Here is an 11119-nt window from a genome sequence, read left to right on the forward strand (position 1 = left end):
TGTATATTCCAATCTGTTAGCAACAATGAAGTAGAGGAAGGCAGGTGGGACAAGTTTCTTCCCTTGTTGACCTTCCAAAAAGAACTCCCAGCAGCTCCTGAAGATCAGTCCAAGGTGGCTTCTCCCTACCACCTGACATTCAACCTCCAATCAGGTATAGTCTTGTGTTTCAGCTCCAATCTTTAACCTTTGCCCAGGGACTAGTCCTCCCCCAATCACACAGCCCCTCTGCCTATTATCTCCAGTTCTGTCTTTATTGTAAATACAAACTAAACAGGAAATCTAGCCAAAGTAGATTAGGAGAGTGTGAAAGACTATACACATAAAGGCTGATTTACTAAAATACTTTTTACTTATAAAATGTGTGAATATTCACTTCAGTTATCCAATCAAGTGAAATTATGTTGAATACTAGACATGTACATTTTCTTTTTTTCCTAATGGATATTTGTACGAATTTCATTAAATTCGGACGTTCAGAGGCATCCAAATATCCAAATTCGAACGTGTCTGAATTCGAACAAATCCGAATGTTCCTTTAACAAAAATGTAGGTCTGCCCGAATTTCATTTAAAGCATAACTAAATTGGTCATGTGACTTCTTGTTGCGGATCTTTCCTAAACGAAAATTCAGATGGATTCCAAATCTGAATAACAAACCAAATTGAATTTCGGATCTTAAATCTGAAAAAACAAGAAATACAAATATGCAACCATCCAAAAACAATTTTTTTTCTTTGCGGGGTCTATGTCTGTTGAATACCCAGTCATGTGCTGATGAACTAAAGCTGGATATAAATCTATAGATTATCTGCAGATTTTCTGTGGTCAGATGGAAAAAGTGCAACAGATTCCCCCATCTACGCTAAGCTGTGTGGATGGAGTAATCTCCCACTTGGCTCAAGCTTCAGTATCTTGCTAGTCGGCCCCACTGGCTCTCAAAATACCTGAACAATCTGATTGGATGCAGGCATTGTTCAGGTATTTTGAGAGCCAGCAGGGCTGACTAGCAAGATACTGAAGCTTGGCCCAGTGGGAGATTCCTCCATCCACACAGTTTAGCGTAGATGGGGGAATCTGTTGCACTTTTCCATCTGACCACAGAAAATCTGCAGATAATCTATAGGTGTATGGCCAGCTTAAGGAATTTGCTTATCGCGTGATTGGGTAATTGAAGTGAATAATCACATAAGTGAGTGAAGCTTCTCCACTCCTTTTGGCCCTCAGTAGCACTGTTGAGCTGAATCATGCTGCTTATTAATGTGCATTGCGTTGAGGTGGCCCATTCATTTGTATGGAAAAAAAGGGGCATGTAGCATTTTCTCTGATCCAGCACACTACATTGCACATTAGTGTATTACTGTAGTATGGGAATCGTATCACCATGGCCAAGGTGTGTTGGAGTGCCATGCCTCTGTATCACACCAATGCGGGTTACACACATTACCGGGAACTGAAGGGGAGCAATGGTGTGAATGGGAGGCCTTAGTAAATCAGCCCAATAATCTCTACTCACTGGGTAAATTATACTGTACTCGGGGTTTGCAAGAGAAACAACAGTTTTGAGGTTACTCATTTAAAAGATTTCAAGCATTTATAGGTACATAGTTACATAGTATTTAAGCTTGAATAAAGACACAGGTCCATTGAGTTCAACTTGTATGTGTGTATGTGTGTGTAGTGTGTGCATGTGTGTATTAAGAGTACCTGTACCCCTGTATGTTATTATGTTATGGTCTCTGAGGAAGGTATCTAATTGATTTTTGAATGATTCAGTACTCTGCTGATACCACCAGGGCTGGACTTACTCTCTCTGCTACCCCAAGGCCAGGTTCCTCAATGCCCATGGAGAATGGCAGACCTGCAGGCTGCATACAAGAGTGATCTCGGCGACAAGCGGCGGCTTCCCCGCTGCCCAAAGCAGGGCTAAGTGTATAAACAACTACCTGCCCGGCACCCAAAACTGCATGCCCTGGGCATCGGGAGATAGGAATTCCACACCCCTGCTGCCCCTCTACTTCCTGTTTCCCCAAGGCCGGGTCTTGGTTGGCCTGAAGGAAATCCAGCCCTGGATACCACTGCTTGTGGCAGAGAGTTCCGAAATCTAACCACTCAAACTGAAAAGAAGCCCCTACGCCCTTTGTGGTTAAATCTTTTCCAATTCCAATTTTATTTGGTGGCCTCTAGTCCTTGTTAGGGAGTTTACAGTAAAGTTTATTGCTGATGTTGTCATCACCACTGAACATTTTGTACATTAAAGTCATGTCCCCTCTTAATTGCCTCACTTCCAGTGTGAAAAAGTGTACATTTAGCAACCTTGTCTCATAGCTTTGATTCTCCAGCCCTTTAAACTAATGTATCATTGAATATCAGTGCAAACTTTTGGCATCTGTGACTCAGTTTTGCCTTTGTACTCTTAGGAGAATTGTATGGATGCGTATTGAGGCGCTTCATCTCCATTTTCATTTGCCTAAAACAAGAAATATGTCATAAATAAATGGATGCATACATACATGCAATACAATGTGTGAATAGTGTGAAAGAATTCAGAAGGCAATTGTTATTGGAACGTAATATACAGTGATACGTATTTTTCGAGCATCCCATGTAAGCTGATAAATATAGTTAAATTAGATATGAATACACATAACATACATATGCGCAAAGATGCCGTCCTTGTGTGTATTTTATTAATTTTATCATATGCTGGAGACTTCTCAGTGGAATTGGGATGGCTGCATCCATTTGTGAAGATTTGTAATGGTTTGTGAAGTTGGATGAGAATGGTCAGTGGTGTCGGGGATTTTGGATTTATTAGAATTACATACTGCATATAGGAATGGTTTTACCTGTCAAAATATATTCTACCTGCACTACACTGGCAGTATAGCTTGATCAAGAACACACTTCAGGTTTGCTGATTAGACAATGAAGGAGCAATACTTGTGAGGTCAGTGCTCTGGTGCCTGTCAGTACATGTGCTTGCTTCAAAGCCTACTTGGTTTTTAGCACTGAATAGGCATGAGTTCATGAGTTTTTATTGCTATATGTTATGACTGTCCTTGTCCTTTTTTTTCTTTATTTTATGTGTACTTCCTCATTATTTTACAATTCTTCACATAAATAGCCAAAAAAGTGCCTCATTAGTCAACGTGGTCAGGTGAGCATGCTGACCAATGAGTGCTCGCCATTTGCGAACATTATTCTACTTCCAGAGCTCCAGACTGCAGTGCTGTGTAGAGTACAGATCATACACAGGCTGCCGCAGAGAAGGGGGGGGGGGGCTGCCACTAGGCAAACCAGGTACACTGCTGCCTAGGGTGCAGCCTCGACCACCCCTGCCCCCACCAGTGCCCCCCCCTCTATTTCAAATTGTAAAAGCCAATAGCAGGCTGGATATTACACCTGCCCAGTGAGCAGAGGAGCGCAACTGGGTGACAACGTTCTCTCTCAGGTCCGCTCCTCTGTTCAGTGGGTGGGGTTTCAATAGCCGGTCTGCTATTGGCTATTTAAATTAAAATTAAAATAGCCAATAGCAGTCTGGCTATTGCTCCTGGCTGCTTACATCTACCTGTCGCCTGTAGAAGCTAGCTGGCAGGAGAATGGAGCCGCACGGGGTGTGATTGGAGGTTGCGCCGTTACATAGAAAATAACCCCCCAAAAATCTCAAAACATATACCAAAGATTTCCTTAGATAAATATACTTTAACTAAAAAAAAAAGTAATGTAAAATACTAACCCTTGAGTTTGACTTTTGGACTTGTGCGTATAGTTGACTGATATCCTCAAGTGAAGTGTCCTCAACTTGAGTGGGCTCTTGGTAGCAATTGATGTTTGGCTCTGATGTTGTTTGCTTCCTGAAAAAATAAAATAAAAACAGCTAAATAAAGATAGCCTTTATTTAAATGTGGTTATTGATTAATTAACCAATTAATTGATTAATGTTATTTTTTTTTCTTTTCAAAATATTTTATTGGCGTTTGACATTTTCAAAAAGAATGTAACATTGGAACATAAATGTATAATAATTAATTTAACGATTTCGCTGCCACCCACGTATGTAATATCAATACTCTTGCAATCAAACCTCGCACCAAGAAACTCCAATAAATAGCTGTGAGCACTCTCTTTGGAAAAAACAAACTAAAGTATAAAGTACACAGTGCATACCTATGGGTATATATATTAACCCCTTAGCAACCACTGATGTACAGAGTATGACATTGGCAGCGGGCCCGTTTAAACAGAAAGCCGCCGGGACTCTGTTTACAATTGTAAAGCAGGCTGCCGTCAGATCGCTTCTACGTGCCTTAAATTGCCAACCCTCCCGCCCGCCACTCTTGCTGTATTTCCCGGGCTCCGCTGCTCCTCAGGCGGGACCGGGATCGGTATGCCGGGTGTCGGTGGGATGCTGGAGAGGAGAGCGGCGAATGTCTGTTTACCGATCTCCTCCACGTTCTATGAGACCGGGAGTGACACCGATTGCATCACTTCTGGTACCTGAGCTTTCATTGCTGTGCTCCTGAAGCCGAGCAATAAGCTATTGATGTGCGATCTGCACCTCAATAGCTTATTTAAAGTGGAAAGGTGACACTAGGGGTCTTTCCGACCCCCAGTATCACCCTAAATAGGACCTGTCACTACCAATCTGCTATCACATGGGGTAAAGTAAAAAAAAAAACCTTGGCATGTTGGGTATCTACTCGTCATAACTTCATCTTTTATATTTTACAAAAATGGGCATTATATTGTGTTTTTAGGCACTAAAATTAACTTGAAAAAACTGCACTATAGTATATACTGTATATAGATAGTTATAGATAGATATATCTATCTATCTATCTATCTATATATATAGATAGATAGATAGATAAATATATCTATCTATATCACTGGACATCCGAGCAGCTTTTTCAATTCAGATTCATTCTAAATTGAGAAAGCTGGTCGGGTGTCCAGTGAAACGTCTTCAAGAAAAATACAGCAAGTCCAGTTGCCTTGACTTATTTTTTTTACATATATACCATGACCTGGATGAATGAGAACTTTCACAGACTTGATTGGCATGGCACAGTTTGACACTTGACCCAACCCTACCTCTCTCTATCCATAAAACTGTCTATATGTCTGTAGATCTGCTGATTGTTTTGGTAACCTGTGTTTATACATATTTTTTATCATTTAATCAGCTTGAATTGTAAACTTGAAGTGTAAACAAAAGCCTTACCTTAAACATAACATGAATATAAGAATAATAGTGATAGCCAGATGGACTCCACATGCCATGATTATGTACCAGATCGTGGTTTCTGCCAAATTAGAACAATAAAAATAAGACCGGATGAAAATTTGTTAGTAGTTCACTTGTTTATGATCATCACCATGATGTATTGGTTATAGCCTAATACCCATTGACTATCATATATTTACACAAATCTCAAATGTTTTCCTTTCATGAGAGTTTTTAAAATTCCCTTTTAGTACTTTAATTTTGAGGTTTTGGATGGAGTGATCCTTCTGGGAGAAGTGATGTCCTACTGGAGTGCAATTTCATCCTCTTTGTGGTTCTTGATCGAGCTCCTGTGTAGGTTCATCCTGAGCTGCAGCTTAAGGCCAGTTTCCCCAATGTAACAACCTTTGTCACATGCTGAACACTGTATCATGTAGTTCTATTCAGCCCATTCATTCCATAGCCTGTAGGTAAACATTCTAAGACATTAACATCTCCAAAAAACACCCTTAAGGAAAGCCTTGCAGAAAAAAAAAAATCATTTTTACCTTAAAAAGAAGCGTACAGTATAACAATTATACCCCCAAAATAAATAAAAATTCCAAAAGAATACCACCTAAAACAAAAGCCTATTTATACTGTAATGTATTCCCTGCTGCAGTTTAAATTGAAATAAAAGCCCTATCAGCATAAACTAAAAACCTACATGCCCCCAAAAATGAATAGAAAATGAAGCAACGCATCCTTGATTTGGCTTGTTTCCGTAGCCCTTAAGCAGCCCCAGCTACAATATACAAAGGCCAGAACTCAAAAAAGTGCCAAATGAGTACAAAAGCATTCCCGGGTACAGTGGGCAATATTCAAACAGGCTGTTACTAAAAAAGGTCCTCACCATCTTTAGCTTTCCTAAAAAACAGTTTCATTTTAGAGCACACACTCAAAGGGTTGATCTTTTGATCATGTGACTTTTGTGTACCAAGCATCCAATTTGTACATTGACTGGGGATATTTTTGGCTTCTGTTCTTTAAAACAAGCCACCCCTTATGTCTCCAGTTGCTTTCAATATGAAGTTATTCATTAGACATGTGTGATTAGTTTCGTTCTGAATCAAAATTCTTACAAATTTTCAAAAAATCGGACATTCGGACACATTCGGATAAATATTTCTGAATCCCAATGCATCTGAATGCGTCAAAATCCGAATTTTCGTTTTCGAATTTTGGATCCCGTCCAAATTTCATTAAAAAACTAAACTGAATCAGACGTGTGAATTTCTGGCCAATCAGATGTGTTTATTGCACCCAAATGGGTCTGAACACGAATTTCCGTTACGGCAACATGGGAGCCATATACAGTATATACATATAATACTAAAGCTGGGGTTCCCAGACCCAAATGGCATTCGGGATCCGAATATATACATATATTACTAAAGCCTCAGCTTTAGTAATATATGTATATGGCTCTCAGACCCAAATGCAATTTGGAAATTCGGATCCCAAATGCCATTCGGGTGTTGGAGATTCAGCTTCAGTATTAATATCTGTATATGATTTTCTGTGATATTCGCAATGAATATTCCTAAACTTATCCGAAACCGACAAAAATTCGGATTTCGTCCAAATCTGAAACCTAAACCGAATTGAATTTTGAATCCTGACACGAAATATCCAACCCAAACCAAATTTTTCCACAGCTTACATGTCTATTATTCATTATTAAAGATCCTCAAAAATCACAATAAAGACTCGAAAGTTTGATCTCAGTTGTGTGTTTACATTAGGAGATGGACAGGCTGACAAGATCGGCTTCCATAGATAAAACACTAAGATTTTAATGCCTGTGTTGTAAAGTTGAAAAAAAAAATTCTCTACAATGCTTGTAGATACAGAGATTGACGATGGCTTGTTTTAAAGTGTTTTTACTGCTTCTGCCTTTTACTGCTTTTTTTAGAATATGATCTGAGCACAACTTCACTTCAATTAGTGAATTCGTAGAACTGTGTTGATGATGATGGCCCTCAGTCTTGATGGGAGTTGCCCAGCCCAATTCAAGGGCATACAGTTCTAAAATAGCAAGCCAGAGCCACTGAGAAAAATAAATGATACATACCATCATATACGCTTTTCAAAGCAGTAGGTGTGTCTGAAAGAGAGAGAGAGAATAAGGTGTAAATCTAAAAGCTTCACGTTGCAACAGTCGGTTTTCCGGGGACACGGCATACTGGCTGAAAGAGAGAGAGAACTCCAATGGTTGTATAGCAAAATTTACTAAATGTATTTTACATAAATAGAGAAAGGAAAGTGCTCACTAGGCTGTAGGATATATCTGTGGACATCAGACCTCCATCTCTGCATAGCCAACACAGACCATGGTTTAGGGCATCAGGGCTGCAAAGGGTGGCATATGGCCACTCACACATCATGGAACACTGTCATTAAAAAAAATGTCAAAATGTTCCACCTTGGTGCTCCACCTGCCAATGCAATACTCATTGTTGCTGTCCCACCACAGTTTGTGCACCTTCATGGATGTACCTGGGTCCTATGTTCTTACAGTTCACCCATTCTGTGTTTGTACACCTAGAACCAAAACACTAACTGAGTAGTGTAACAGTTTGCCCTACACTCATAGTCATTGGGTCTAGGTGTACGAGGTGTGACAATTTAATTCCCAGAATGGACTGTAAAAGAAAAATGTTTGCTTAGCTATACACTAGCGGCTGTTGTCACCTTCAAAAACCCCTTGTGTAGTGACACACTTTTCTAGATGACTGTGCCACTGCCGGAAACCTTCCTTGAACGCTTTGCAGGATCTTTGTCGCGGCATGCTGGATGTGCGGAAGGTCATCAAATCTGTATTTTTAAGGCTTTTTTACATTTTGGAAACAGCCAAAAGTCACATGGTGCTAAGTCAGGGAAATAAGGTGGTTGGTCAAGTTTTGGAATGGATTTCTGGACCACTTAACTCATCATGTGCGGGAACATTGTCTTGGTGAAGAATCTACTTGTCAGGTCAGAGGTCTGGTCTTCGTGGACATCTTCCCGCCCCTCCTAAAACCACTTCCGCCTTTCAAAAACAATTGATTTCTTCATGGAATATTCACCATCAGCCTGTTGTGACAGAGCTAAAGTTTCACTCGTACTTTGGCCAATCTTCAAGTGAAATTTGATGTTAATCCGCAGTTCCAGATTCCTGTCACTCATTTTCTGCCAACAATGCAATGCGCACATGTGTTATTTCTTCTATGACTCCGTAAAAGCTGAGTCAACTGGTCTGCAATCCAGGCTAGTGCAAGTTAGATGATGTCGGAAAACGCTCAACTGCAAATGGCTGTGTGACTCACCACCGTAGTGCTATGCTGTGGGCATTCCGGGAATTAAATTGTCACACCACATATGGATAGAGGCTTGGCAAACTGCCTTTTTACTCAACGGAAGACATTAGGGGTATTAATATGTGTAGGGAGGGCTGTGTGGCACCAAGTACATAACATCTAAGTTAAATGAATACATTCATTTTTGTGTCAGAACCACCAACAGAAGCCCAAAATCATACACCAAGAAAATATTTTAGACCTCAGTTACAATAATAGTTGCTCAATGGCCATTTACTTCACTGTTATCAAAGCCATGTTATCACTAAGGCAACACTGATCACAATAAAACATGTATGTGTGTGAGTATATACAGTAAATGAATACTTACATTGTACAGTTATATTTATATCCTGGTTGGCTGTGCCGTATTTGTTCCACGCAGAACATCTGTACATGTCGGTATCAGTGGATGTTACATTTGTCAGATACAGCCCCAGTTCCTGCGTGATCATACTGCTGACCACCATCTCCTCTCCCTTCATCCAGGACATATGGACTTCTTGGTTGTTGACCACCATGCATCTCAAAGTCACAGAATCTCCTTCCTCTACTGCCACTGCGCTGTCTGTAGTTGCATTTTCTTCTTCAGGAAAGAATGTAAATATTATTAAAAAGAGGGGACTCCAGGTTTTCTATAATCATTTTCATAGGGTTTCTAAAATTACCTAATTGCCTATGTCTGGGTATTTTCAAAGATCCTTTTACCTTTTCTCATGTCATGCCATGCTTCTGCCCCACACTACATCACCAACCTCATCTCAAAAAATCACCCAAATCGCCTTCTCCGCTCCTCTCAAGGCCTCCTGCTCTCTAGCTCCCTCATCACCTCTTCCATTGTTCGCCTCCAGGACTTCTCCAGATCCTCTCCCATCCTCTGGAACACCATACCCTTATCTATCCTACTCTGTTCACCATTAGGCAATACTTGAAAATTCATCTCTTCAGAAAAGCCTGTCCCACCTCAACTTAATAGCTGTCCTTTTAATTCTTCCATTACTTCATCCTACACAATCATTACCTTTTGTATCACCTGTCCCTCCTACTAGATTGTAAGCTCTTACGAGCAGGGCCCTCCTTACCCTCCTGTATTGAAATTGTACTGGCTCCCTCCATTTTGTAAGGCGCTTCACAAACTGTTATCACTATATAAATCCTGTATTAGAATCATAATGAAAATAATAATAATAAAAATACAAATAAAATAATAATAATAATACAAATAATAATAATTAATAAACATAATAATAATAATACAAATAATAATAATAATTAATAAACATAATAATAAAAAAAACTCTAACTCTAATCGATTCCTATTGTTAAATATATTATTGAAAGTACACTTATTCAAAAGGTTCTGAATATCCAAAGATATCCATACATGTCAAAAATCTTGTCAACTGATACCTTTCTGTGCTCCCTGCCTGAGCGGCACTGTTATTAGTTACATTGTTGTCAGCTCTCTCTACAGAATTCCCCCATATTATGGAGAAGAAGGGAATGGGTGGTGTTCTGTAATCCTGTCCTTGGGTCACAATGCTGGTTCTATATAGAGTATTATTATTTTCTATGACAGTCAGCTATCTAGGGGCATGTTGATAGGCAGAGTGAGTAGAGTTCCAGAGAGAGGAGTTCATTAGTTTGCTGCCTTTCACTGTCACGGGCTGAGGAGGGACAAGACCTGTAAGTGTTATTTATCCACAGAAGAGAAAATTCAGATCTTCTCTGTCAGATTGGACTGTGCTGTGTGACAGAACTGCATAATTCACAGGGCTTGATGGGCATAAATCCTTTAGCAGGTAAAACAGCTTCCATATACTGTACATACAATGGGGGGAATTTATCAAAACTGGAGCAGACAAAATCTGGAGCAGCTGTGCATGGCAACCAATCATCTTCTCTCTTCAGTTTGTCGGGTTAAAGGAGAACTATGTGGTCAGTGCTTTTCCCCATAGTTCTCCTAAGAGTTACGGGAGGACACAAACTGGCGTACTCCCGTGACCCAAAGCTCAGTATACCGTGAGCTACAGCTCGCAGTATACGAAGACCGCCGCAGCCGGGACGGATCCCGACAATACTGTCGAGATCCACCCAGCTGCGTGATTGACAGCTGGCTCTGCCTATCTAGAGGCAGAGCCAGCTGTACCCGCCCCCTCCCCGTCTGTTCCACCAGTCAGCGCTGGAAGATCAGACAGGGGAGGAGGGAATCCCTGCAGGGAGCATTGAGTGACAGTCACGGCTCTCTGCAGGGACAGGATCGAGAAGTGAGCGGGCGACGGTAAATGTTCGCTCACTTCCCGATCTATTGAGCCGACGTGTGACAGTTTCATTGTCAAACAACGGCTCGAACTCTGAGGCTCAGTGAAAATCACTCACCTCATAATTCTCCTTTAACATTTGAAAATTAAATAGAAAAGCTGATTGGTTGCCATGCACAGCTGCTCCAGATTTTGTCTGCTCCAATATATATGTACACACATAGAATATGTATTTTATGTGTGTATTTGGC

Source organism: Nanorana parkeri, unplaced genomic scaffold, assembly GCF_000935625.1.
Source record: "Nanorana parkeri isolate BGI_ZX_2015 unplaced genomic scaffold, ASM93562v1 scaffold155, whole genome shotgun sequence".
Classification (NCBI taxonomy): domain Eukaryota; kingdom Metazoa; phylum Chordata; class Amphibia; order Anura; family Dicroglossidae; genus Nanorana; species Nanorana parkeri.